The following is a 14096-nucleotide window of genomic DNA, read 5'->3' as shown; positions in this document are numbered from 1 at the left end:
GCTGGGGCAATCCAGTCAGCTAGGCAGGGTATAACAACAACAACAACAACAACAACAACAACAACAACAACAACAACAACATAGGACACACCTATTTTCATTGAAGAAATGTTGGGGGGTATGTGAATCAGACCATTGGCCCTTCTAGTTTGATAAAGTCTACATTGACCGGCTGTTACTCTCCAGGGTTTCAGATACGGTAGATATCATTCACAGCCCTATTTCGAGTTGGGAGGAATGAATATTGAATCTTCTGCATGCAAAAGATGTTCTCTACCATTGAGTTACAGCCCCTTTGTCTACCTTTGGATTGTTTTTGTGTTGACTGGTTTTTTTAAAAGTGATTCTACTATTCCCAGCGTATTAGATATCTTGGTTGATTTGTTCTTTTTTGAAATCAGACTAGCTTTGTAAATGCAGAATGAAAAGCTGACCACATTCCTCATGCTCTGGAAGACATCAAGGTTCTGTACTGTTGATTCTACCCCTCTTTAACTCCTGATCCTACTATATACTAGGAAAGTATACTACTATATACTAGGAAAATGATGGGGAATGTTTTATATGAAAAAATGTGTTGTGTTTCAATATAGTTTTGCATCAGTTTAACAAAATAAAACATAAACAATATGAGTCTGCAATGAGTATTGTGTTTTCTAGAAATGAGACTAGCTTTTAAGTAAATGAATGGAATGCTTAGCATCTGCTTTATAAATATGAAAAACACATGCTAAATCCGACTGGAAATAGCCATTTGCCTCAAATTGTATGATAAACTTCTCTAGGAATGCAACTCTGGAAACATCCCTTCTAATGGAATGATGTCTTCTAGTGACATTTATGAAACACAATTTTGTTTTTCCTTTCACAGAGCAAGAACATAACACAAGTACAGCCTTGCAGGATCTAGTTCAGTGTTCTGTGGCCATCTCGATGCTATGGGCAAGTCAACAAGACAGGGATTAAGGCAACTGCCCTCTTCCATTGTGTGTCTTCAATAAATATAGTCAAAGGTATACTGCCTCTGAAGATTATGGGTCTATTTAGCTATCATAGCTAATACTTGTTGACATGGTGAATGGAACCAACTGGTTACACTGAGCATTCACTCATTCTGGACCACAGAGATTCCCTCAATTTGGGGGGAGGGCTGTTCAAAGAACGTAAGAATAGTCCTTCTGCATCAGACAGTTGGCCCATCTAGTCAATCACGGTGTTCTCAAAGCACCTAACAATGCCAGCTTAAACCCTGTGGAGGCCCCTAGGCAGTTGAATGCTCATGGGCATCCTTGTCCGCTTGCTCTAGTAGGATGACATTGAACTAAGCTAGTAATGTTGATCAAATCAACATTATTTTGATCCATTGTTGCAGGGCCCCTAAAAGGCATGGGGCCCATAGATTGGTGCCTACTCTGTCTATTTGGTAATCCAGCACTGTGGCCAACCAGGAGCACATGGGAGGTGCCCAACAAACAACCTACAAAAATGGAGGCAGAACGTAGCCATCATGGTTAGTGTAGGTGGCTTCTGAGCATGTCCCTTTTTTTGCAGAATGGAAAGTGGGAACATGGGAAGGAGACAGCTTGCATGTTCTAAGCCTTCCAGAGATTGTGTAACTTAGCTGGAGGCCTGATGATGGAGAGCCAAATTCCCAACGTTATTGCACATCCAGAGCCTGGAATCTTCCAGCCTGCCACAGTCCTCCCAAACATCCTTGCCAACCTTGCAGAATCATCTAGGATAAGATTAGGTTGGGCTGCACCAGGAGGTTCCCAACTGGCTCCTGGGGCCTGGATGAGTAGGAGTAATAAGTCTACAACAAGTTCCCAATGTTAATGTAGATTTTTTAAAAAATTAGCTGTTAGGATTGCCCCATATCCTCCTCGTTCTATGTCCCTCCTCTCCTCTCCAGCATCCAACTCTGTATCCCCAGCTCCTGATCCCTTCATTTATTCTTCTATGTTGTATGTAAGACATCCAATGATTAAGGAAGAACTATTTATTTATTGCATCTGTCCTAATTTTTATTTTTATGTGTTTAACCCAAAAGTCCTCTCTGCTGTCCTGGGGACCTAATCAGTGTGAAATTAGGTCAAAATGAGAATTCATGGGATTCCTTATTAATGACTAACAGATGTGGGCAGAGAGCAGGCAAGAAGGCAGTTCTATACAGAGCTTTAGAAAAAGGTATGTGGCACATCAGTGAGTTGAGTCAGGCAATGCATCAGACGTAAAGGAATGGGATCTATTTTGCATCATTATACACTTAAAAGTGGGGATTTGGAAACTACAGCAAGACTAAACATGTGACTCAGAAATCAGCCTCAGCAAAGTGATACCTCCCAGATCAAACCCTAGGAAAAGTAAGCAAACACTACATTTTTGTCAAATCACAGGAGAGGGTTAGAGATACTTTTGTGAATATCTGTTTTAAAGGCAAGCAGGAGAACAATAACAGTTGGCATGCTGTGCAGAAAGCTGTTTCAAGCAAGACCAGACCTTGAAGAAGAGGCCCACCACTACTGACCACTGTGTGAACTGGGAAGAAGACAGTAGGACACAACTCTGCCTCTGGAAAAGATGTTTCTTGGGAAGCCACCTGCAACTTTTAGAAAACTAAAAGGAGTAGAACTTTTTTTAGAAAAGTGAAAAGCCATGTATTATCCGTACAATATGTCCCTAATGCATTCCTTCAGTGGTCAGGGGCTATGGAACAGGTTGGTGGCTCTCCTTTTTGAGGGGTGATCTTGCTTGAGGGCTGCCTGGAGTAGCCCACCCCCAACTCCCGATGACGCATGCTTCACTTACGCCCTTTACCATCCATACAGGCAGCTGGCATGAGAAGGGGCTCAATCAGCATATTGATGTACAAACATAGAGCTTCTCCACATGGATGAGAATCCTGGCCCTGTATTCCCACTTGCATGGAGGAGGTCTATATGCATACATTGATACAAATTCAAATGTATTGATGAGATAACCAGCTGCAGATTGTAGCCAAACGAATGCATATGAACATAAATTGCACATAAGAATCACACCTAAAGATAACAAAATTGGCATGTACAATAAATAAAACATACATAGAAAACTGAGGGCTTCCTCTTGTCCCACTGCTTTCTCCTGGGTGAAAACTGCTCTTTGGTGCTCAATTGGAGCAAATGGCAATATATGTTTTCCACAAATTGCCATTTGTTCCAATTTGAAGCTAAAGAGTGGGTTTTCCCTGGAAAAGAGAGGGAGAGGGGAAAACTGCTTGGACCCGTGCCCAGAAAGTGTGGGTCAAGTGGAAAACCGCTCAAACGCATGCTTTGTAGGCACAGGTCAAACCTAAGTGTGGACAAGCCCTTAGATGGCTTTGTGTAAGTTTGAGCAGCCTTCACTGTGAATTTAGCTGTACTGTATTAAATGTTATGGACCAAACCAGACCTAACCAGACATTTACAGTGGTGGACCTACGTTCTTGGGAGCCCAGAAGCTTGAACTGTTATGGGGGCCCCTTCACAGCCATCACTGTCATCGTCTTCAATAGGGTTGTTCCATGATAGATGGCCACACTTTTATTTTTTTTATTTTTGGGGAAAAAATTAACGACGACACCTCAGGTCTTGATTAAAATTGCTGTACTGGATTATCTCACATGTCAAAGTCACTGGTGTGAATAAGTATTTCTTATGCCTTATAGTTTTCAAGTTATGTGTGTGTGGGGTGTGTGTGTGAAAATTAGGGAAATGTTACATGCATGCATGGATAAAGTTCCTTCTGGGGCCCCTCTGGGATTAGGGGCCATGAAGCCATGGGCGTAGCCAAGGGAGGGGGAAAGGGAGGTGCAGCTCCCACCCTAAATCAATAAAAATACATAGCAAACAGAGGTTCTGTCCCCATTAACAAAAGTCCTGGCTGCGCCCATGTCTGAAGCTTAAGCTTCATTAGTTTCATAGCAGATCCACCCTGGGATATTTAATCTTATTCATATCAGTGAGGGCAGCAACCACTGCTGAAGATTTCTGCAAATATTTATGCCTAAATTTACAGTACAGTACGTAATATTCTGCTTTCTCTTTTGGATTGTACCTTGGCATACAAATGTGTGTATGGCAGGTGTGTGGATGCAGGATGCGTCAACGGGGGCTGAATTATCCTGTGTGACCTCACGGGACCCTTTTCACAGCGTGGTGTAGTGGTTAAGAGCGATAGGTTCGTAATCTGGGGAACCGGGTTCGCGTCCCCGCTCCTCCACATGCAGCTGCTGGGTGATCTTGGGCTAGTCACACTTCTCTGAAGTCTCTCAGCCTCACTCACCTCACAGAGTGTTTGTTGTGGGGGAGGAAGGGAAAGAAGAATGTTAGCCGCTTTGAGACTCCTTAGGGTAGTGATAAAGCGGGATATCAAATCCAAACTCCTCCTCTTCGTCTTCTTCCAGTGCCCAGGGGGTCATCTGAACTCCTTGTGTTCTCGGAATCAAGTGTGTGTTCTGGATTTTTAAGGCTGCTTGCATGGGCTGCTTCCAAATGTGTAGCTAACTGACCTGAATACCAGCCTGCTTTTCTTTCTTTCTTTCTCTTTCTTTCTTTCTTTCTTTTTCATTTTGGCAAGTTATTGTTCTGGAAACAAATTGACAGGCAATATGTTTTTCACCAGAAAAAGGAATGCTAATTCATCCTAGAGATGTGACTTGAGGGATGCAGAGGCTTTAACTTGATTCTCTCACAGGCTCTAAAGCTCTCTTTGTAAGGCCCAGTCTATTTTGACTGAATCAATACAATGACATTTGAGAACGTAAACCATACAACTGGAATTCTCTAGTGTGTGTGTGTGTGTGTGTGTGTGTGCCCTCTCACTTTTAAAAATAGAAAATGTGAAAAGCTTTAAAGAAAACGGATATGAGCAATGGCCAATCCGAGCTGCATGTACAGCTCTGTCACATTCTGAAGAACAAACAGCTATTAAAAATCCAAGCACACAAAGCATTTCCCGAGCTTAGTACTGACAAGCCATGTCAACACCCTATAATTAACAAAGGGTAGTATAATTTATAAAGAATGCACTGTGTGGTTTAGCTCTAGTGCTGAGGAAGAGGAGGAGGAGGAGGGAAAGAATCAATTGTTACTTTCAGAGAATGAAAAGCAGTTCTTATCCCCTGCTATAAACATCTTATTTTCCCTCCACGTCCTCTACGTTTTCTTTGCTTGAAACAAAAAGGCTTCTGTTGTTTTGTGGCTGGCGATACCATCCTAAGCGGCAGCGGATCTTGCAGGACAGCCTCTGCCTTTATGCCTCTGTACTAACCTGAAAGAGGGCGGCCTTGGCAGATTGCTTTTACTGTGAATAATTAAGCAATTCTGAAAGCATGGTGAAACTGGAATAGGTACCTAGTAATATGACAGCTAATGGGATGAGACTTGCACTTACTCTGGAATCATACCAAAGGTTTTTGCCTTCATACTGAGAACAAGATAGAGTACATTCATTATTAATTGCCGAACCAACAAGAAAGGACCCTTCTGCACTGCTCTGTTCTCCAACTACCTCCAGAACAATAGAGTCCCCGGATAAACATTTTCTTAATTATTCTTTTTCCAGTGACTGTCATACATTCGGGGGGGGGGGAACCCCACACACCATCAAATAAAACCATCAGAGCAAGGAGGGTAATTTATGCAGCTCTGTGTGTCTTTTTATGGTCACCAAAGTAAGCACGAAGTGTCCCAAAGTTCTTAATTAGACATTTCCAGCATCTTCAGGAATCAGATTTAACATATATTTGCAAATAATGGGGAGAGAACCTTTGTGTGTGTGTAATTCTCTACCTGCACCTGGACACTCCTTACATACTATGATCAAGCAGTATAAAAATTTAAGAAATAAATAAAATAAATGAATTATGAAATAAATAAAAATATATTTGGCATTATATTTCACCAGGGTCGTAGCTTTGTTGTTTGTGTCAATGTCAGTCACGCTCTACACTAATTAATTTTGTTAGGCTATGTGTGGGCTGGGTAGATTGCATTATCTGAGTCTGTTCAGCTGTGTTACCTTTGCCTCACTAATATTAGGAAAATTTCTTTGAGCAGAGGGGAAGTAGCGTTCTGTTGCTTGTTTTTATGCTTTATATATTGAGGTGCCAATTTGTGCTGAGTGAGATCTTAGACTATGCTCATCCACATGCTTCTAGAATAGTGATTCCCAGTAGTATTGCCCAATTGTTGATTTTCCACCCGAAAGCTACATCCAGAATTACAGCCGGCAGTGACATGTGTGTTGGATATTACATAGTGCATCTCATCACACTGTAGTCTGCCCACACTATTGCACATGACTTAGCTGTGTGACTGGGAAAGCACAATTCTGAGCACAACTTGTTTGGTGTCAAAGCACCTTCTCATTTAGGCAACCCTGTGTCATTACTTTAATTGCTTTTTTTAAAAAAAAAACGTTAAGTGAAGAAGCATTTTAGCACTGAAAGACTACTGTTTTATATATGTAGTGCTACAAAGGCACAGCCAACATAACAATTCTTTTTAAAAAATTGCGCTAAAGTGTGTTAAAAAGCACTATGCCAGGTAGGTGTGTGAGAAAATGCATGTGTGTGTGTGAGGGAGAGAGAGAAAGAGAAAGAGAGAGAGAGAGAGATGGAGAGAAGGCAGGGACGGACTCAGCTACATTAGTATCAAAGAAGCATTTAAAATGCATTATAAGACTCTGACACCAGATGGCGCTGTAGTGTCCGATCCTTCAGCAACGTGATTTCCCCTTATAAGTTTTAAACGCCTTTTCCTGATTTTTTTTTTAAATGTGTCTAGATCCAGCCACGGAGGTGTTTTAGTAGAAATCAACAGCTACTAAAACGTTTATTGGTAGGTTCTGCTATGTCTCTTAAAAAGATGGAAGAATCCTACTAAGGTGAGCTACACTTGTGCCGATTGCAATACTATCCAGTTCTTTCTGCAAAAGCCAATTTTTCTGCAGTCTGAAAAGGGATAAAACCCACAGGGACATCACAGGAGAAGAACAATGTAATGATGAATGCATGTGGATGCCTTGCAAAAGTGAGTGAAAAAAGCATGGCCATTTCAGCATAAATGCTAGCTTAGCACTTCCACAACACACTTATCTCCTGATGTTTGGTAACATACATTATTATTATTATTATTATTATTATTATTATTATTATTATTATTACTTATTGAATTCATATACCGCCCTATAACCAGAGTTCTCAGGGCGGTTCACAGAAAAGATCAACATGAAACCACAATATATTTAATCAAAATAAAAACAACCCGATAACACCCCCCCCTAAAAAAAAGAGAGTCACATTTTAAAAGGGCATAGGATGTCAATCAGCTCAACCAAAGGCCTGGTTAAAAAGGAACGTTTTTGCCTGGCACCTAAAAGTGTATAACGAAGGCACCAGGTGAACTTCCCAAGATAAATGCATTTTTAGCATATCCTCCTCCCCCTTTAAAGAGTCAATATGGTATTGCTATATGAATTTCCTGAGAAAAAATGGGTAAATTCCAGTTTGTCCTTTCAAATAAATATCCCTGAAGAGGGATGGAATTGCCATCCTCCATAGAAATAAGGAGCATTGTTTATTTGTTAATAATTTCAAAAGTCCTATCTATTTCTGTCCATCTCAATATGTCACGGAGAGTATCTAAAATGGCATTTCCATCCATGAATGCTGTAAGATGTGGAGCCTCAGCAGCCTTGAGATAACTGGGTCTGAAAGCAGTGGACAACTTGCCAATGAAAGAGGCATGGAGATAGTCTTCATTTGTGCTTCCCTGCCCACCTGGTTCACATTTCAACACTCATTTCTTTTTGCATTTGAAGATATTTGTTCTTTATTGTAGATGTCATAAGCAGCGAGTAAATAAGGAGGGGTGTGTGTGTGTGTGTTGGGGGTTGGGGAGGACCGAGCATTTTGTAATTCTTGTAAGGTTAATTGCACTATTTATAGACCTGGCTGTATAGGAAAAAGCCCGTCAGCGTGACCCTCCGGGGTCAACATAGTAATAGCAACCTAACTGGAGCTCTGACCAGTCGTGAATTACTGTCTGGTAGTGAGAACGCTGACAGTTCAATCACAGCACTGTTTCAATAGAGAACTCTCTATATTTAAAGCGCTGATACTGTTTTCCCTCTAAATGACAGCCTTGACAGATGGACCAAAAGCACCGCAGACGTTTGAACAAGGAAATGGGGAGGCTGCCTGCTGGAAAGCAGGGCTTCACGCAGCCAGCCGAGAATGATGAATAGAGTGTGATTGTGTCTGACAGGTAGTAATATAACTATTCATTCACCACAGAACACCTGGAGCACACTATATTAAATGGTACAAGATGGAGAGATTCTGTGACAGGAATAGGAAGTGTGAATCCCACGCTGACTCTAGGTAGTGCAATATAAGGGGTCAGAGGGCAAGCTATATACGCTGCCTCAGCGAAGACTGTAATTAAATTATTTGCTTACTAAAGTGTTTCTAATGCTTTGCTAACATGTTGCCGGGATCATTATTTCAGCAAGTCTGCCCAACTGAAGGGGGGGGGGAAACACACACACACACACACACACACACACACACACACACACACCTAATGCCTTTTTTGCTAGCCTGCACAATTGTTATTTTTGATTGCTCAGAAGCTCAGGAAATATGGTACCTAAGGGGGAGGGGGATGAAAAGCGAAAGAGAGAGCACAAGACCCCCATCTCAATGTAATGGGAGCACGTTTGACAGTTGGCTGACATCTGTGAATATTTAGTTTTTCACTTAGAGAGATCAGTGGACAGGGCAGTGATGTGTAACTTGTAGGCTGAATCCAGTATGTGGTTTCATTTATTGTTAACCAAGCTTTAATAGTTCTAGGCATTTGCGTTCCTGCTAGATCACGACAGCATTTAGAGGAAGTTCTTTTAAAGAGAGAGGAGTTTGCAAAATGATAAGTCACTTTCAGTTCAACAAAGATTGCAGCTTCATCAACAAATCAAGATCATTATCTGATAAATAAGTATTCAAATACTATTTGAATTTATTTCACTGCATTTTTCTTCTTCAAAATACGGGTATGCTGATGTCAGTGTTTTTCAAAAATTGCTTTTCAGATCTATAGGAGCTTGGTTAGATTGGTTACTTCAATGAAATATGAGAAACATATTTTTTTCCTGTATTCCAAAGCTTAATTTGGTAATGTTATTTCTCCTTTTAATACAAGAATCAATCAAAGGTTCCTTCACAATATATTATTATTCTTATTAATTTTATTTATACCCAGCCCATCTGGCTGGGTTGCCCCAGCCACTTTGGGCAGCTTCCAACACATATAAAAATACAATAAAACATCAGCCATTAACAGCTTCCTGAAACAACAACAACAAATATAATTATAATAATTAAATAATAAGATTAGTTTCAGGTGAGTACATTCATATTTATATAAGGGCCAAACCATATGGCAGGTTAATACACATATAAAGCACATAACATGCCTGGCTTTTGGTAATTAATAGCAATTTTGGGTGCACCCAATCTAGACTGGAATAACACCTTCCAGGGATGAACTCCAACCCTTACTCCACACTGCCATCCTGGTGAAAATTGCCCCACTTGAAACTTATAGAAGCCCCAGAAATTAAACTTTCATTATCACCAAGAGAATCCAGAGGTATTGGCTTCATCAAGTGCTATCTAGAAAATGCCTTTCATCAGTTTATATGAGCATTGAGGTCAGGACTGTCTTAAGCATATGCAGCACCGGGGTGTAAAGATCCACCCGGTGCCCCCCCCAGGTTGTCCAGTCCCAGGCGCACAGGAGGGCGGAGCCGGCTGGCTGCCTCAGCATCTCGCTGGCTCGGTCGCTCCCGAACTCGTGGCCCAGAGCTGCCCGCAGCAGAAGAGCCCACCGTGATGCTCCGACCGATGGACAGGCTCTTCCCTGGACTCTCGGCCTGGCGTCCCTGAGAGCCCGGTGCCCGGGTGCCCTGCACCCCTAGCGCCTATGGGTAAGACGGCCCTGATTGAGGTCATATACTGTACTTGTGTTACAGGGAATGTAAACACAAGTAGGAGACTTTGGAGTGTGCATGCAGGCTTCTGCTTCCTTCCATGTGTACCGGCCCCTGCACATTCCACCCCCAGCCTTCTTGTGTTTAACAACGCATGGGAAAAACTGAAGGATGCTTCTAAGGAAACGTTGCTTAGATGCATCACTGAGAGCGCTGATCTTTAGCTGCCTTTGCAATGTTGAGGACACTGCCCTTTAGGATTTCAGTCATGCAACACAGGCCTTTAAGCATATTCAGTCACACATGCTTTGACCTTTCTTCTCAATTTAGGAAGGAGAGGAATGGACTGTGTGGAGAACGGCGTGTGTAGAAGGGGTCAGTTTGCAAATCCACAGTGTACCCTACTTGGGTTTATGTTGCCTGTTCAGCCGTAATGCCAGAATAGGGCTTGAGAAAGATTGGGCGGCAGTGGGGGGAGTTATATAAATAAGAGTATTTTATTACTGTATCCCTCAGTGAGTACCTAAATGATCAGAGAATGTCCTAACATGGTACTACCTCAAGGTACTACCTCAAGCTTCAAATGGAAGCATTTAATGCTCTGAAGGGGCTGCCATTACTTGCAGTTGCTGTGAGGAGACAACTAATTAATTCTGATAGGCAGTGTGAATTCTCCAGAATTATCCTACATTGGCACTCGCTAAAAGGAGAACAGATTGTCCAAAAATGGAGGAAACAGCTTTGATGAATTTGTGGGCATGTTGACATCCCACCCCCCCTCCCAATTTTAGGCTCCTTCGGAAATTACATTTTTTAAATCATCAACATCGTCATCCCTCCTTTTCCAGTGCTACTTGTTTTCACAGACTAGAAATGGACGCCTATTGACAACTTTCCTAGGGCATTTTTTGCAAAACAATTATGCGGATAATATTTCTTAAAACGCACTTGAGGGTGCCTCGAGTCCTGACATGTCTACAGAAGTCCTTGTGAAATGAAACGATTGCCGGTTAGTTTTTCCACAGGAGGATGTGCGCTGGCTTTCGTCTCAAATTAGTTTTGCTTGTCACTTGCTTTATTCACAGGAATCATTGTCTCCTTCTGTTGCCACCTCAGTGCCTCCTTTGAGGGGCTCCTCAGAGGAAAGAGTCACTGGGCACCTTTCTCTCTCTCTCTCTCTCTCCCTCTCTCACCTAATTTGTTCTCCGAAAGCAGGTTCAAAAAGAACATCTGCAGCAAAGGTGAAACTTTCATGCAGTGAATGCCTTTGGTGAGAAAAGTTGTTGTTTTAAAAGTCTCCTTTAGGAATCCAAAGCACAATGCATACAGAATAACTCTATTCATCCTTCCTTAGCCCTCATTGCAAGATGAAGTCAGAATTCTCCCTAGATGGCTTTTGTGGGTTGGCAAAAATACTTGACTTTTGTGGGCTGGCAAAGACAACATTACCACGGTTCGCTAAATCTGTCTTGTGCTAACAGTAGTTAAAATTGTCTGGAACTATTTCCTTCCAATGGCTTCATAGCTTCTTGGTCTTGCCGATTATGTGTAGAACTATTTATTGACTGAGCCACAGCAAACGAGTATCAGTGAAATATAAATACTGACCCCCCAAAGCTGCTCAGGGTAATCTATCTATCTATCTATCTATCTATCTATCTATCTATCTATCTATCTATCTATCATCTATCATCTCCCTGCATTCATCACATTTTCACAGTTTTATTTTCAAAAACTGCAGGAAATCAAAACTCCACTACTATTTTTCTAGAGTGGGCTACAGATTCTGTGAGCTCATGTATGTCTTATGGCTGTGTTTCAAAATGGCTACAGATGTGCTTCACTTAGGGAAAAGAACTGATAATTGTAAAAATCCATATAATAGATTCTATATAATAGTAGCATCACTTTGGGAGGGTTGCTAGTTCCTGTGTTTTAGAAGACACAATTATTTGCCAGGCCCACGCATATTTCTGGGCAATATACTGGTTCTAGATGCCAAATTGTTAAACATTATGAAAAGGACTTCCATTTAAAACACACTCCGTGAGTCCAGTGTTCTCAGGCACCCAGTAGCCGCTCTCCGTGGCTTCTCACACTACAGTTAAAATCCATGGGGAAGACAAGAGGAGATTTAACCCAGGGATTCAAAGATTCAGCTCTTCAAGAGCCTGGAAATGTCCCACCCAGGGGGCAGGCCTCTGCTGAGCAAAGCAAGGGAGCCTACAGGGACAGTGCACTTGTGAAGCATAAATTATCATTATTATCATGCTAAATGCTAAAAGTATGGCTATTTAAGTGTATGCATTTCTATATAAATTCTAGTAATTCCAAATTGGCACCTATAAATATAAAGTAAAAATTTAAAATATAATATAAATCAATATATGTATAATGATCTCTGGCAGGCAAGCAGCCTGATAAGCAGCAACGACTCTCCGTCAGTTTTATGTAAGTTTATTTACAAGAAAAAACACACCCAGAGCACGGCTTTGCCACCTGCTCACATTAACAGTAGTTGATCAGTCTGACTCATCGTTCCTCCCTCAACAGGAAGAACACCAAAATCCCGCCTTTCTTCTCCTTCCCTTCTGTTGTTCTCTGAGCTTCTCCAGTCTCCTAGTACGGGGCCTGAATGGCTGGCTTGTCTCCTCCCCACTCCCAGAAGACACAGCTTCAGATTCTGGCTTATCTGCTAGTTGCCTGGCAATGCTCTGACCGTCTTCCAACTCTTCCTCTCCTTGGGAGCTAACCGTGTTTTCCCTGGGAAGGAGAGGGGTCTTCTCTAAACTCTGCACAGCTGTCCTCTGTAGAGTCAGCCCCTTGCTTGCTTAGCTCAATTTCTGAGGCTGACTCTCCCGCTGTGCTCTGGGGGCCATGTTCCTGACAATATGCAAGCATTCTCTTGGAGTGATAAATTTTCTCTCCTTGGGTGAGGCAAGTGTGGCCACATTTGTTATCTATTGCTGGAAACTAGACCATACTATCCAGCTTTTTCTGATGGAAAACCGGGAATCGCGTTTTCTGGGATGTGCTCCCAGGAGACTGACCTGCACACTGCTCTGGCCCCTAAAGTACTTTTCTTTGGCGCATGATATTATCCAGTGGCCCCAAACACGCATGTTTTGGGTGCTACATGAGATCACGACACAAAGCAATTTTTTCATCATGAAATTGCAGCTCCTAAAATGGCCGCCACAAACTTGGCTCAAAAAAGCAGGATGTCCCATTTTTTTTGGCAGGTATGCTGGACTAGATAGGCCTTTTTGGTTGATTCTTCTTAAGCAACTTTGATGATTATTCAGTGAGGCACAAATAAAGATAGGTGATTCTTAAGTTTATCCAAGCTCCATGCCATTAAGGGCTTTGAAGGCAAACCCCAATACAGTGGTACCTTGGAAGTTGAACAGGGTTTGTGGCATTCGGGAGCCAAAATGTCCAAGTACCAAGGTGTTCGACAACCAAAGTTTTGAATTGTTTTGAGCAGGTTCATGTCAAAATGGGCCAAGGGTGACATTCCCACTTTGGGGATAAAAAAAAAATGTTAATATAGCTGGCCATAATAGAAGTTATCCATTTGTGTTCCAGTGTGCCTCTGGAATCAAAGGTTGATGACAAGACGTTATGTTTCAGTCGAAAACTGGTTATTATAATTTTTTAAAAATAGGTCCCTCTTCAATACTGTGCATAACTTCTCTTCCGGGTGGCAGTTCACTCAGATTTTAAGTGCCATAACCTACATTTGCACATTTTTTATTTCTAATGATCTTATAATCTAGCTATTATTGTATATGATGGCTTAAGGATGCAACGCCCTGCCCATTTTACATATGAAAGATTTTCATTCTGCTCCTGTAAAGCAGCTTTCCTTGCTCAGCCAGTAAACCTGGATTTTGTGTTTCACTCCCGTGGATTGTTAGCGCGGAAGCCCATTCGAAGAATCCATAATCGGCTCATTAGCATTCTGCTCATGCAAAGAAGTGTGAGTACAATTTTCAATGGCCTAATGTGACAGGTAATCATAAATTAGTATTTGCTTTAAAACAACACCAGATTACACAGCCTGAATACTTAAGGAGAAT

This window comes from Zootoca vivipara, chromosome 11, assembly GCF_963506605.1.
Source record: "Zootoca vivipara chromosome 11, rZooViv1.1, whole genome shotgun sequence".
Taxonomy (NCBI): domain Eukaryota; kingdom Metazoa; phylum Chordata; class Lepidosauria; order Squamata; family Lacertidae; genus Zootoca; species Zootoca vivipara.
This window is presented reverse-complemented; position numbering follows the sequence as displayed.